The sequence below is a fragment of the Arachis ipaensis genome, chromosome B05, assembly GCF_000816755.2.
Source record: "Arachis ipaensis cultivar K30076 chromosome B05, Araip1.1, whole genome shotgun sequence".
NCBI lineage: Eukaryota > Viridiplantae > Streptophyta > Magnoliopsida > Fabales > Fabaceae > Arachis > Arachis ipaensis.
The window spans coordinates 109,793,524-109,805,290 of record NC_029789.2 but is presented as its reverse complement, the minus strand read 5'-3'; the positions used below and the strand labels follow the sequence as shown (position 1 = coordinate 109,805,290).

Here is an 11,767-nt window from a genome sequence, read left to right as displayed (position 1 = left end):
AAAAGATATTTTTGAATTTAGTGAGGAAAGAGAAAAACAATAAAATAGCACAAGATTTAAAATTTTTAGATCTAATGCTCCTTGTTTTCGAAAATTTTGGAGGGAAAACACCAAGAAACACCAAACTTAACATTTTAAGATCAAGACACAAGGAAAACTTAAGAACACTTTGAAGACTCACAAGAACACAAGAACATGAAGAAAGAACACTAAACTTAAAATTTTTAGAAAACCAAAGAAAAATCAACAAGAAAACACCAAACTTAGAGTTTGGCACAAGATTTATTCAAAGAAAAATTATTTTTGAAAAAGATTTAAAAAATAGAATAGCCAATTACCAAGAACATAAGCACCACGCTCTAACTAATTGAGCTATAAATTTAAAGTGTTTTAACAATGTAATAATAAAAGACTCTAAACCAAAAAGAAAAAAAAATTTTTCCTAATCTAAGCAACAAAATAAGCCGTCAGTTGTCCAAACTCAAACAATCCCCGGCAACGGCGCCAAAAACTTGGTGCACAAAAATTACCTTACGTGCACTGGGTCGTCCAAGTAATACCTTACGTGAGTAAGGGTCGATCCCACAGAGATTGTTGACTTGAAGCAAGCTATGGTTATCTTGCAACTCTTAGTCAGGATATTAATTAGTGGCTATCAATTGACTTGCAAATGAACAAGAGAGCATGAATTAAAGGTTACTTGTTATGCAGTAAATGAGAATATGTTGGAGTTTTGGAGATGCTTTGCCTTTTGAATCTCTGCTTTCTCTCTATCTTCTTCTTCACGCACGTACGTCCCTCCTATGGCAAGTTGTGTGTTGGAGGATCACCGTTGTCAATGGCTACCATCCTTCCTTTCAGTGAAAATGGTCCAGGTGCGCTGTCACCGCACGGCTAATCATCTGTAGGTTCTCGATCATACCGGAATAGGATTCGCTATCCTTTTGCGTCTGTCACTACGCTCAGCACTCGTGAGTTTGAAGCTCGTCACAGTCATCCAATCCCAGAATCCTACTAGGAATACCACAGACAAGGTTTAGACTTTCCGGATTCTCAAGGATGCTGCCAATGGATTCTAGCTTATACCACGGAGATTCCGATTAAGGAATCCAAGAGATACTCATTCAATCTAATGTAGAACGGAGGTGGTTGTTAGGCACACGTTCATAGGTTGAGAATGGTGATGAGTGTCACGGATCATCACATTCATCATAATAAGGCGCAAATGAATATCTTAGATAGGAACATACATGATTGAATAGAAAACAGAAATACTGGAATTAACTCATCGAGGCACAGCAGAGCTCCTCACCCCCAACAATGGAGTTTAGAGACTCATGCCTTCAAAAGGTAAAAAGTTTAGATCTAAAATGTCATGAGATGCAAAGTAAGTCCTTAAGAGTTGTTTTTATACTAAACTAGTAACCTAGGTTTACAGAAAATGAGTAAACTATAACAGATAGTGCAGAAATCCACTTCTGGGACCCACTTGGTGTGTGCTAGGGCTGAGACTAAAGCTTTCACGTGCTTGGGGCTGTTTTGGGCGTTCAACGCCAGCTTTGGATCCTTTTCTGGCGTTGAACTCCAACTTGCAACTTGTTTCTGGCGTTGGACGCCAGAATTGGGCAGAGAGCTGGCGTTGAACGCCAGTTTACGTCATCTATCCTTGAGCAAAGTATAGACTATTATATATTTCTGGAAAGCCCTGGATGTCTACTTTCCAACGCAATTGGAAACACGCCATTTGGAGTCCTATAGCTCCAGAAAATCCATTCTGAGTGTAGGGAGGTCAGAATCCAACAGCATCAGCAGTCATTTTTTAGCCTGAATCAGATTTTTGCTCAGCTCCCTCAATTTCAGCCAGAAAATACCTGAAATTACAGAAAAACACACAAACTCATAGTAAAGTCCAGAAATATGAATTTTTTCTAGAAACTAATGAAAATAAACTAAAAACCAACTAAAACATACTAAAATCTATATGAAATTAACCCCAAAAGGCGTATAAAATATCCGCTCATCAGTGGCCACACGTAGCTCTCCTCATCCTCTTCAATTCTATCTAAGCTTTGTCATAAGGAACTCTCATTTTTTTGCCCAGTTTTCTGTTCCTTACAGATTCACGTTTTTGGTTTTGGGGTTGTTGAATTTTTGTGATTTTGGTTGTTTAGGGGTACTCTAGCATGGATTATAAGTTGGTTTCGCCCCAATTTCGTGTGGGTTAAGGTAAGAAAGATTTATACCCTTTTGATTTGCTAATTTTATAAATCCTAAGTTGAAATTTGTTAAAATTATGAATTTAGATGAATTAGAGCTTGTTGGATTTGATTACGGGCATGAGGAGGAGTTTCCTTGGTAGGTTATTTAATGCGGAGCTCTTGGATTGGTGATTACAAGGCTTCAAGAGTTTGAACCACCGATATTCAAGGTACGGGTTTGAGTTTCGAGTAGGTATTATGTAAAGTTATGTGAATGCCTAGGTTAGTTGACTCTAGGATAGGTGTAGATTGAGATTGGTTGTTGTTGTGGATAGTGAATGGCTATATATATGTGTGTTTTGATTGAGAATTGTTGTGACTTTATAAAGTGAATGGTATTTATTGATTTTATTATTAATCGATTTAGATATTGGGCCAGAGGCCGTGATAAGGTGAGGAAATCCCCTATGAGGTAAGCTAAGGTAATCGCTGTGAATTATTGAATGAGATGATTGATGACAATTTAGTTGTGATTGATAATTGAGAATTTGATTGTGTTGATTTTGGGTATGAATTAAGATGAGAATATAGTATGTTGAATGAGATGTAGTGAGTATGATGTATGTTAATGATGATGAGGATTTATGAATGATTATGGGTGAGTCGTATGTTTGTGTTGGTTGATTAGCTATATTTTGTCGGTATAGATTTTCCAATAAAACTGTGTCGTGAGTATAGCCTAAACCAACAAACTATAACGCATCAAACAAAGAAAGTGTATCCACAATTCAAATCATTAACCGAGAGTATTAGTCTCGAGTCGTTCTCCCTAGGAGTTGCCCTATGGTGCACATCATTGGCTAGGAGTCTCTTGGTGTTTGAGGTTGAATACGAGAAATGTAAACAAGTGTGCATAAAGGTAATGAACAAATAACTATAAAACTAAGGGACACAAGAATTTAAAATCAAGCAAGAGTGAATAACAATCAATCAATATAAAAGCCTTGGCTATGATTGAGAATTGGAAGTCCTATCATCATTATCTCCATTAATTGTGACATCAATTGGTTATTGCTTCACTTAGTTAACCTCTAACTATGAAGGAAAGTCAAGTGAAGATAATCAATTTGAGTCCACAAGTTCTAGTCTAATCCTAGGGAGAGACTAGAGTTACTGTCATTCAAATCAATTAGCAATTTCCAATTGTCAATCAACAATTGACCTTGACAATTCAAGTGTCTCCAATTACCTAACCCCTAAGCCAAGAGTGAAGAACTACTCCATAATTATAGTTGACATTTTCTCAATTAATTGGTGAGCAATAATGGAATACATTATGTAATTGAGAAAAGTAATTGAATTAAAGCTATCTATTGCAAATAATTAACAACAATTAAACAATTGACAACAATTAACATGAAATTCCTCAATTCATTAATGGAGATCAAAGTAACAAAGTCTAGATCCAAGATCTACAATGCTAGAGTAACAAAATCACTAAATTGAGAGTAGAAGAAAAAGATCTACAACTAGAACAACGTAGAATTAAATCAAATTCAGATCTCACCAAAGAATCCAAGTGCAATTGAAATTGAGAAAGCCAAAAACCTAGAGAGAAGTTGGAGTTTCTCTCTCTAAAAATGTAACTTCCAAAAGTAACTAACTACAAAAAATGAGTAAAAGATCTTCATCCCCTTCAATCTTTGGTTTTTTTAATCTTTTCCCACCAGAATTCCACCCAGAATTGGGTCTGAAGCTCCCCTAAAATCGCTGGTCACGTTTTCATTAAAAGAGGTCACGTGCGCGCGTCACGCGTACGCGTCGATCGGCTTTAGCGATCCACGCGTACGCACCGATGAGAATTCTGGCTAGCCACGCATATGCGTCCCTTTTCGCGTGCCAATCCAAGATCTAGTTCCCATGCGTGCGCATTGGCTGCACGTGCACGTCAATGCCACTGCTCCAAAACTCCATTTTTCATGCTCCTTCCACTTACGCATGCTTCCTTTCCCTCTTCTAGACCGTTCTTGCCCCTATAAGCTCTGAAATCACTCAACAAATAGATCACGGCATCGAATGGTAATAGAGAGAGATCAAAATATAGCCTATTTAGGGCCTAAAAATCATGTTTTCAACCATTAAGCTAAATTGGGAAGGAAACACAAAACCATGCTTTTTATATGGATAAGTGTGATAGAATATTGATAAAATAATCTTAATGATGCACAAAATGTACCACGAAGTAGTGGTGCATCAATGGTATGGATTGATGACAAAGTGATTAGTTGCATAAAAGATTGAATATATGAAGTAATGATGATTGTTTAAAATTTGAATGGTAATATTGATGTTGATGCAAATTTATAGAACTTCAGGAGCATTGATGTGGTTTGTGTTGAGTTTAGAGTTGTTGGATGAGTTGGAATTACCTGATTAGGTGTGAAAATGGTTAGAAAGTGTAGTTAATTGATGGATATATAATGAGTATTTTTGGAAAGGTTTTGATATTAATTTTACTTGAATTTGGATTGAGAAATGGTAAACAATTGAGTTTGCAGAATTTTGGTAAAAAGTGGATTTTAACCAACTTTGGTGAGCCATAACTTGGCCCTCAAATTTTGGAATCAAGTGAAGTTTAGCTTAAATTAAAGATAATTAAGAGGGCTTTAAAATGGTATAAAGATGATTGAATTTGAAATTTTGTAGAGAAAGTTATGAATGTTGGAAGTTATGGTTAAAAGTCTGATTTTTGTGATGTTGCAAAAAATTTGAAAATCAATCATGTGTGCCCACGCACACCTCTTTGCGTACGCACAGAACAGAGCGGGTGTTTCAAATTGTGCGTATGCACAACACATGCGTACGCGTAGGCCGCGAAAACCTTCTGGTGCGTGCGTACGCACACAACCTGTGCGTATGCACAAACCCTATTTTTCAATAAAAACTCTATTTTTACTTGTTTTATCTTTCCCACAAGCTTGTAAACTTCCGTGACACTTGCTTAAAACATTTTTGCTAATATTTAGACTTTGAATCAAGGGGGAACTCAATAAGTGAATTAAAAAGGGGTATTTTGGTTATGAGTTTAGAGCCGGTAACCTAGGCTTAGAAAATTCTGTGGATGGGTTAATGTATATAAATATGGTGGAGTGTTTTGTTGGTAATGAATGAGAAGTGAATATAAATTGAGAAATGAATGAGGTTGAGAAATGTCTTATTGAAATGGTTTATGTGCTTGAAAGAACTTAAGGATGAGAGTGACTATGATGAGGTTAAAAGTGAGCCCGGCACTATATCCCAGGGACTTGGCTAATTGAAAGAGTTTTATCCTGGCAAGGACAGTGGTTTGATACCACTTGTCGTGGTTATTGTGCATATGCAAGGATGGTGGTATAATCCCACTTGCTCAGTGCGTAAACCGTTGTGTAGGATGGTAGTTTTATCCTGCCTGCAGTGAGGACGGAGGTTTTATCCCGCTCACGTATTGATGAATTATTTAGCAAGGACGGTGGTGTGATCCTGCTTGCATATTGTTTTGTGTTAGGAAAGGATGGTGGTTTAGTCCCACTTGTAGAATGAATTGTGAAATGCAACCCGAGCAAGGATGGTGGTGTAATCCTGCTTGTTCACGGTGCCCAGTAAGGATGGTGGTTTAATCCCGCTTACTGTGGAGGCAAAGACGGTGGTTTAATCCCGCTTGCGTGTTTCGAGCAAGGATGGTGGTTTAATCCCGATTGTTTATGGAACCTACGGATAAGGATGGTGGTTTAACCCCGCTTATCCGAGTCAAGTCTGGCAACATAACCGACGCATGAGCTCATGGCCAGTAGGACAGGTATGCATCATTTTCATCTATGTGACATTGATTGGGTGTGTTTATTGTATATGTGGTTTGCCTATGTGATTATTATTGTTTAACTGCTATCTGTTATAATTGATGTAATTGAATATGGTTGTGCTTGAACTCCATTACTCGTGTTTGTTGTGACTGTTCTATTATGAGACTTTGTATATATGGAGGCTGAGATGAAATAGAGAGAACTTAGGACTGAAAGAAACATGATAAGTAAAGGTGAGAGAACTAATAAGAGATAATTTGAGAAGGACGTGAGGTTTATTAGAGAGAGAAATGTCGAATGAAAACCAAATGAGCATGAGTGCAGTTAGTTGGTCTAGCATACCTTACTATTTTTCTCGCTTAGTATATTTCTAGGCTTGGATTTCTGTTTGTTGAAGTGTTAGGATTGCCTAGAGGATTTGTGTAGTCTTTACATTGTCTCTGCTTTGGAACTGTTACCCCTGCTGAGAACCCCGAAAGGGATGATGTTCTCACCCGTTTCAGGTATTTTCATCTTACAGGTATTGGACGTGATGCACCTTGTTGAGCATTCAGTTTTTGCTCTCAGAAAGCGAAGATTATATTTTGGGGATTTTAATTTTATGAAAATATTTTATATATAATCTCCACTGCTGTATTTTATAACTTGTATACACCTCTTAGAGATTTATTTTGGAGAAATAGGATTTCTGCTTATATTTTACTCTTGGGTTGAATTATATTAACTAGTCGGCCTTATCTTCACGGGCTCCTAGTATATCATATTCCTTTTTTATATAAGTATGTATTTTGTTTTTAGAAGTTGTGATACCTCACCACCGTTGATTTAAGACCTAGGCATAAAGCTCTGTGTGGTAGGGTATTACAATGAGCTCATGTGTCGGTTTGTTGCCCGATTCCCGACATTGGTCCTGAGATAAGCGTTTCTTATTGCCATCCCTATCTCAACCAACATCCCCTCCAATAGAGTTACGCATCGCCGTCCTTATGGGAAACTTTCCTTTCGGTCTCCAGTGAGCGTTACCCATCACCGTCCTCACTGAGCCGTCCCTATAGTATCAAGTGAGCGTTACGCATCGCCGCCCCCACTAGACACTTGGCACTAAGGCCCAAACAGTACTCAATTTTTTTTAATCTTTGCTCTGTACTCTACTACGGTAGAGATACCTTTAATTAATACCATATTTTCTATCTGCTCTACTATGGCAGACGTTCATTAGATTCTTATAATCTTTGTTCTCTGCTCTCCTATGGCAGAGATTCCTTTCATTAATACATTCCTTTCTCTTATATTCTCTGCTTTCATGCAGCAAAGGTTCTTTAGTTTCTTTTATTCTTTTAATTCTTTTGCTCTCTATTATTTATTTAATTATATTTTCACTTAACTCAGCAACTTTTGTCTGAGCTTGGCTTCCAATGCCATAACCTCTGTAAGCAACCTCTGTCTTACAGGTGCGACTCTCTTTAGCCGATGTATGCAAACATAACCTCTGTAAGCAACATCGGTCTTTCAGGTGAGGCTCTCTCTAGCCAATGTACGTATTGATAACCTCTATAAGAAACCTTTGTCTTATAGGTGCGACCATCCCTTGGATTGGCCGATGTATCTCTAGAAAGCAAATCTCGGTGGGCTCACCACCATGTCTTTGCTTATCTCATTTTCTTTTCGTTCTTTCTTTCTTTCTTTTCTTTCTTATCATTTCACAATAAAAATAGTCTTCACATTATCCCCTTGCCTTTCCCTAAGTGTCTTATGGAAAGAGTATCAAAGGTTCTTAATTTAGATTTGTCTTTCTAAAGTTTTTAGGACAATTTTCTGCTTACCCTTTTATTATATCATAAATAAAATAATATATTTTAAATAAAATAATAATATATAATATATTTCAAAAATACATTGATAATAATCTTAATAAATTAATAACAATAATAATGATTTTCTTTGTTACTCAAAACTTATTAACTTAAGCTTTGTTCTTAATCTTTTATGAATTATTCTATATCTTTAAACTTCCTAAAATATTTATATTCTTACCCCCAACATTTTTTATAATTTATTAAAATATTCTTACATATAATATAATTACCAAAATGACCTTGCATCTTTTATAAAATACCCATTTTACCCCTGAACTTCTTAATTATTACCCAAAATATCTCAAAACGTATATAATTACAAAACTAACTTCAAGATTTTATTAAATTACTATTTTAATCTCAAATATAAATTTTGTTTTCATGATTATAGCTTTACCGAAGGACCGAATCCCATTCCCAAAACTCTTCAAGTTTTTGCTTCATTTTTAAGTCCATTTTCGAGCTTTACGGTTACCGACTTTTTATAACTTTGAATTTAATCTCTCAGCTATCAGACCTTACCAATATTTTTTAGTATTGTCACATAAACTAGCCCCAAAATTCACTCAAAAAAGTTTGATTTTGTGCTAAATTCACTAAGGCCAAACCATAATCTCAAAAATAACAATAATTCAACTAAATTCAACATAAAACTCAATCAAACTCAACAATAATCAATCAAATCAACATTCACTTATCAAATTCATATTTAATTATTATAAAATTATCAAAATTTACCTCCATATGAAATCAAAATAATGGAAACTTTGGAGAAGTTTTTTGACTAAGCTGTTGAAGAAGAAAACGTCAGAAATCGCCTGTACCTCCTAGAACTCCAATTGGCCGAACTCAAGGGGAAGAGGAGCTACGTCGCTGTCAACTTCTACCAGATAAAAGTAACGCCAACGTGTAGAGTGTAAGACCCAGAACTTTTGAAAAGTCTTATTATGATCAAGTCTCAAATCATATAGTTATTTATAGCCTTAATTTCAGAGATTATTTTATTAAAGATAATTAAGGCGAGTTTTGATTTATTGAACTTGAGATAAGTTATGATTATTATCCAATTTTATAATTATTGGATTATTTTCTATATTTAAGGTATAAGGTTGGTAGTTATGAAATAATAAGGATTTCTATATAATTTGTATTAAATAATTAATATTTTAAATATTAATACTGCTACTTTAGAAAATAAAGGGTTTAATTATATTATTTCAAATTATTTTGATTTGGGAATTTTATGAAAAATAATTTGTAAAATTGATGAGCAAATAGTATTTTCTATATGCAATTAGTGTTGGATTTAATTTGGGTTTCAGTTACCATATTGTTCCTATTTTTAATTGAAATTACAAAACAACCCCTAGCTTAACCCTAACCCTAATTTTGATACAACATCCCCAAAAACCCTTCTCTTCATGCTGCGCAGCCCTATGATGAACACACACACACGCACTGCTCTTGAGAAAAAACGAAAAAAACAAACGAAGGGATCTAAGGAGAGGGAAAGGACTTGGCGCCGCCGTTCAGTTTGCCACAATGTCACACCGCCATCCAGCCTGTGGCGTCTGCTGCCTCACCACCGCCGTTTTTACATGCGTCGCCGTCCTGTAGAGCCGCGCCTTGCTGCCGATCTGTCACCGCGCTGCAGCGTCGCCATGGATGAAGCTTCTACCACCGCCATGAACTGCGCGACTGTGAGAGAGGGAGCTCGGCGGAGGGAAGGTTCTGTTCACGCGGCCGAGCCTCCCTGCTTCAGATCTATCACCGCCCAGCCGCCGCCATCACTTGCTCCTTTGCCGTTGAAGGTGGTCAGTCGCCGATCGGGTCTGGGGGAGAGCAAACGTGACAGCTAGAGAGAAAGGCAATGTTGCTGCCATCGCTGCTGTCACCATGGTGGTTGCCGTCGCTGGGGTCGCCCCTGCCCCCACTAGAGCTCGCCGTTACTACTAGGGCTGTCGTCGTCCTCACCAACTTCCAAGAGGAAGTCACGATGGCGCTCCGCTTTTGTTTCTCTGGTCCGCCGAGAGAGAAGCTCATGGGTGGGGTAAACGCCTCTGCTGTGTTTCTCGATCACTGGTGATGGAGCTCGCATCATCGTCAGCCATGGCCGCTGTGCCTCTGATTGCCGAGAAAACTCCACCGCTGCTGCCGCCGGAAATCGCCACTGGAACTGGTGTCGTTTGGTAAGCTTTAACCCATCTTCAGTTTCCTTCTCCATTAAAGTTCATCTTTACCATGAGAGTTGTGATGCGGCTGTGTGCTAGGAGTTGCTGAAAGTTGCCGCTGCCGGAGAAGCTGTTGTGGTCACCGGAACCATCACCGGAGCTTTTGCAGTTTGATTCAGTCTTTAATCCTTTCTCAAGGTAATCATTTTCATTCCGGAGCTCTTGAAAATCAATATGCTGTTATGTTTGGCCAGAGATTCTAAGGTTTTGTAACATAGGGTCAAGCTCCGGTTATTGTGGGTCACGATTAAAGCTGCCGCCGAACCGGTTCGGAGACCGCCGCTGTTCGGTTCATCCGTTCCTTCTTCATTTCGGTAAGTATGTTTTGGAAAGCCTCGCGTTAGTATTCGATTGTGTTTGGTTAATGAATATGAGTTTTGATAACGTGGGGTCGAGTCCTGATTATTGTATGTTGGGATTAGTGTTGCTATGGTTATTGCGAACGTGACTTGGAGCTGAGGTTTTGGTTGCCGTCAGTTCGAGTTGAGTTGGAAAGGACTCTGTGAGACTTTTGGGTTATGGATTTGCGTTTTGAGGTAGAGGCGCTTTCCGAAAACTATAATTTATTGTTGGAATTATTACATATGGATACTGATGTGAGATATTGTGTATTTGGTGATTGTATCTGCCTTATGTATTGTTTGATTGACTCGAATGACTACGGATGTTGGTTTGGCTGAATTGTTGTGCGGCTTTGTGAAATGTAATGTCTGACGTTGATTCTTTAAAGATTTGAAATATGAGTTTAATCCGTTGAGGATTGGTTTAAATTGAGTCAATTATTTTGATGATGTGAATGATAGAATACTCTTGAAATTCAGCCTGGGTTGCTTTAATTGATTTGGTTTTGATAAATGATTTATTGCTGAACTAATTCTTTAAAGCTTTGGAAATGAGTTAAATCGGTTGATATTGAGTCAATTTTGAAATGGTTTTCTTGAGATATGTCACTGAGGCGACTGTTGGATTTAGCTTGCTTTTGAATTGATTTCTGGTTTTGGGCTGTTGAAAAGGAATGAGAAACGGTTTAGTTGGGACCCGAATTGGGTGGCAAAAGTCCAAGTTTTAGGGGAGGTGCTGCCGAAATTTCTACAAAATCCTAGTCTTGTTTAAAAAGTTATTTAAAAAGAATTAGATTTGAGAAGTTGTATTATTTGATTTATTAAGAGAATATTTATATTTTCAAGCTTAATTTATTTAGTGAACTTTATGCCTTGAGTTTGATTTATTTAGAAATGAACTATTTTTATCGTTTGAATCACTGAAGGAAAGAATGATGCTCTAATATTGATTTCAATATACAAAGGAGTTTTTAGTGATTTCAAAGGAATCTAGACTTTTGATTGAGTAATTAAGTTTGAGGCATTTTGGAAGAGTTAGAAAAATGGGTTCCAAAAAGAAACATGAAAGTGGTTTGATTCAAATGAACCGGTTCCTTTTCAAATGAGTTGATTTTTGGACCGGGTTGGAACTTGTGATTTTGTATGGTCGGTTTCATAATAAATTCAGTTTTATTTACTTGAATCGAGAATCCATGATTTTAAGAGTTTCAATGAATTTTAAGGAATTGATATAGGTTGACCTTCCCTAAAGACTTAGGACTCTGCCGAGAAACTTTTGTTATAAAATCCCATTGTTGTATG

At 37.1% G+C, this 11,767-nt stretch overlaps 2 long non-coding RNA genes across 2 annotated transcripts in view; both read left to right on the top strand.

The window, feature by feature from the left end:
- LOC110262956 lies at positions 10,176–10,605 on the top strand. The gene is made up of 3 exons (XR_002347968.1): positions 10,176–10,262; positions 10,343–10,438; positions 10,547–10,605. It is a non-coding gene; the product is annotated as an uncharacterized LOC110262956 (long non-coding RNA).
- Positions 10,625–11,767, top strand: part of LOC110262955 — a 2,590-nt gene continuing 1,447 nt past the window's right edge. Inside the window, exon 1 of the long non-coding RNA XR_002347967.1 lies at positions 10,625–10,660. This is a non-coding gene — a long non-coding RNA (uncharacterized LOC110262955). The remainder of the gene's footprint in view (positions 10,661–11,767) is intronic.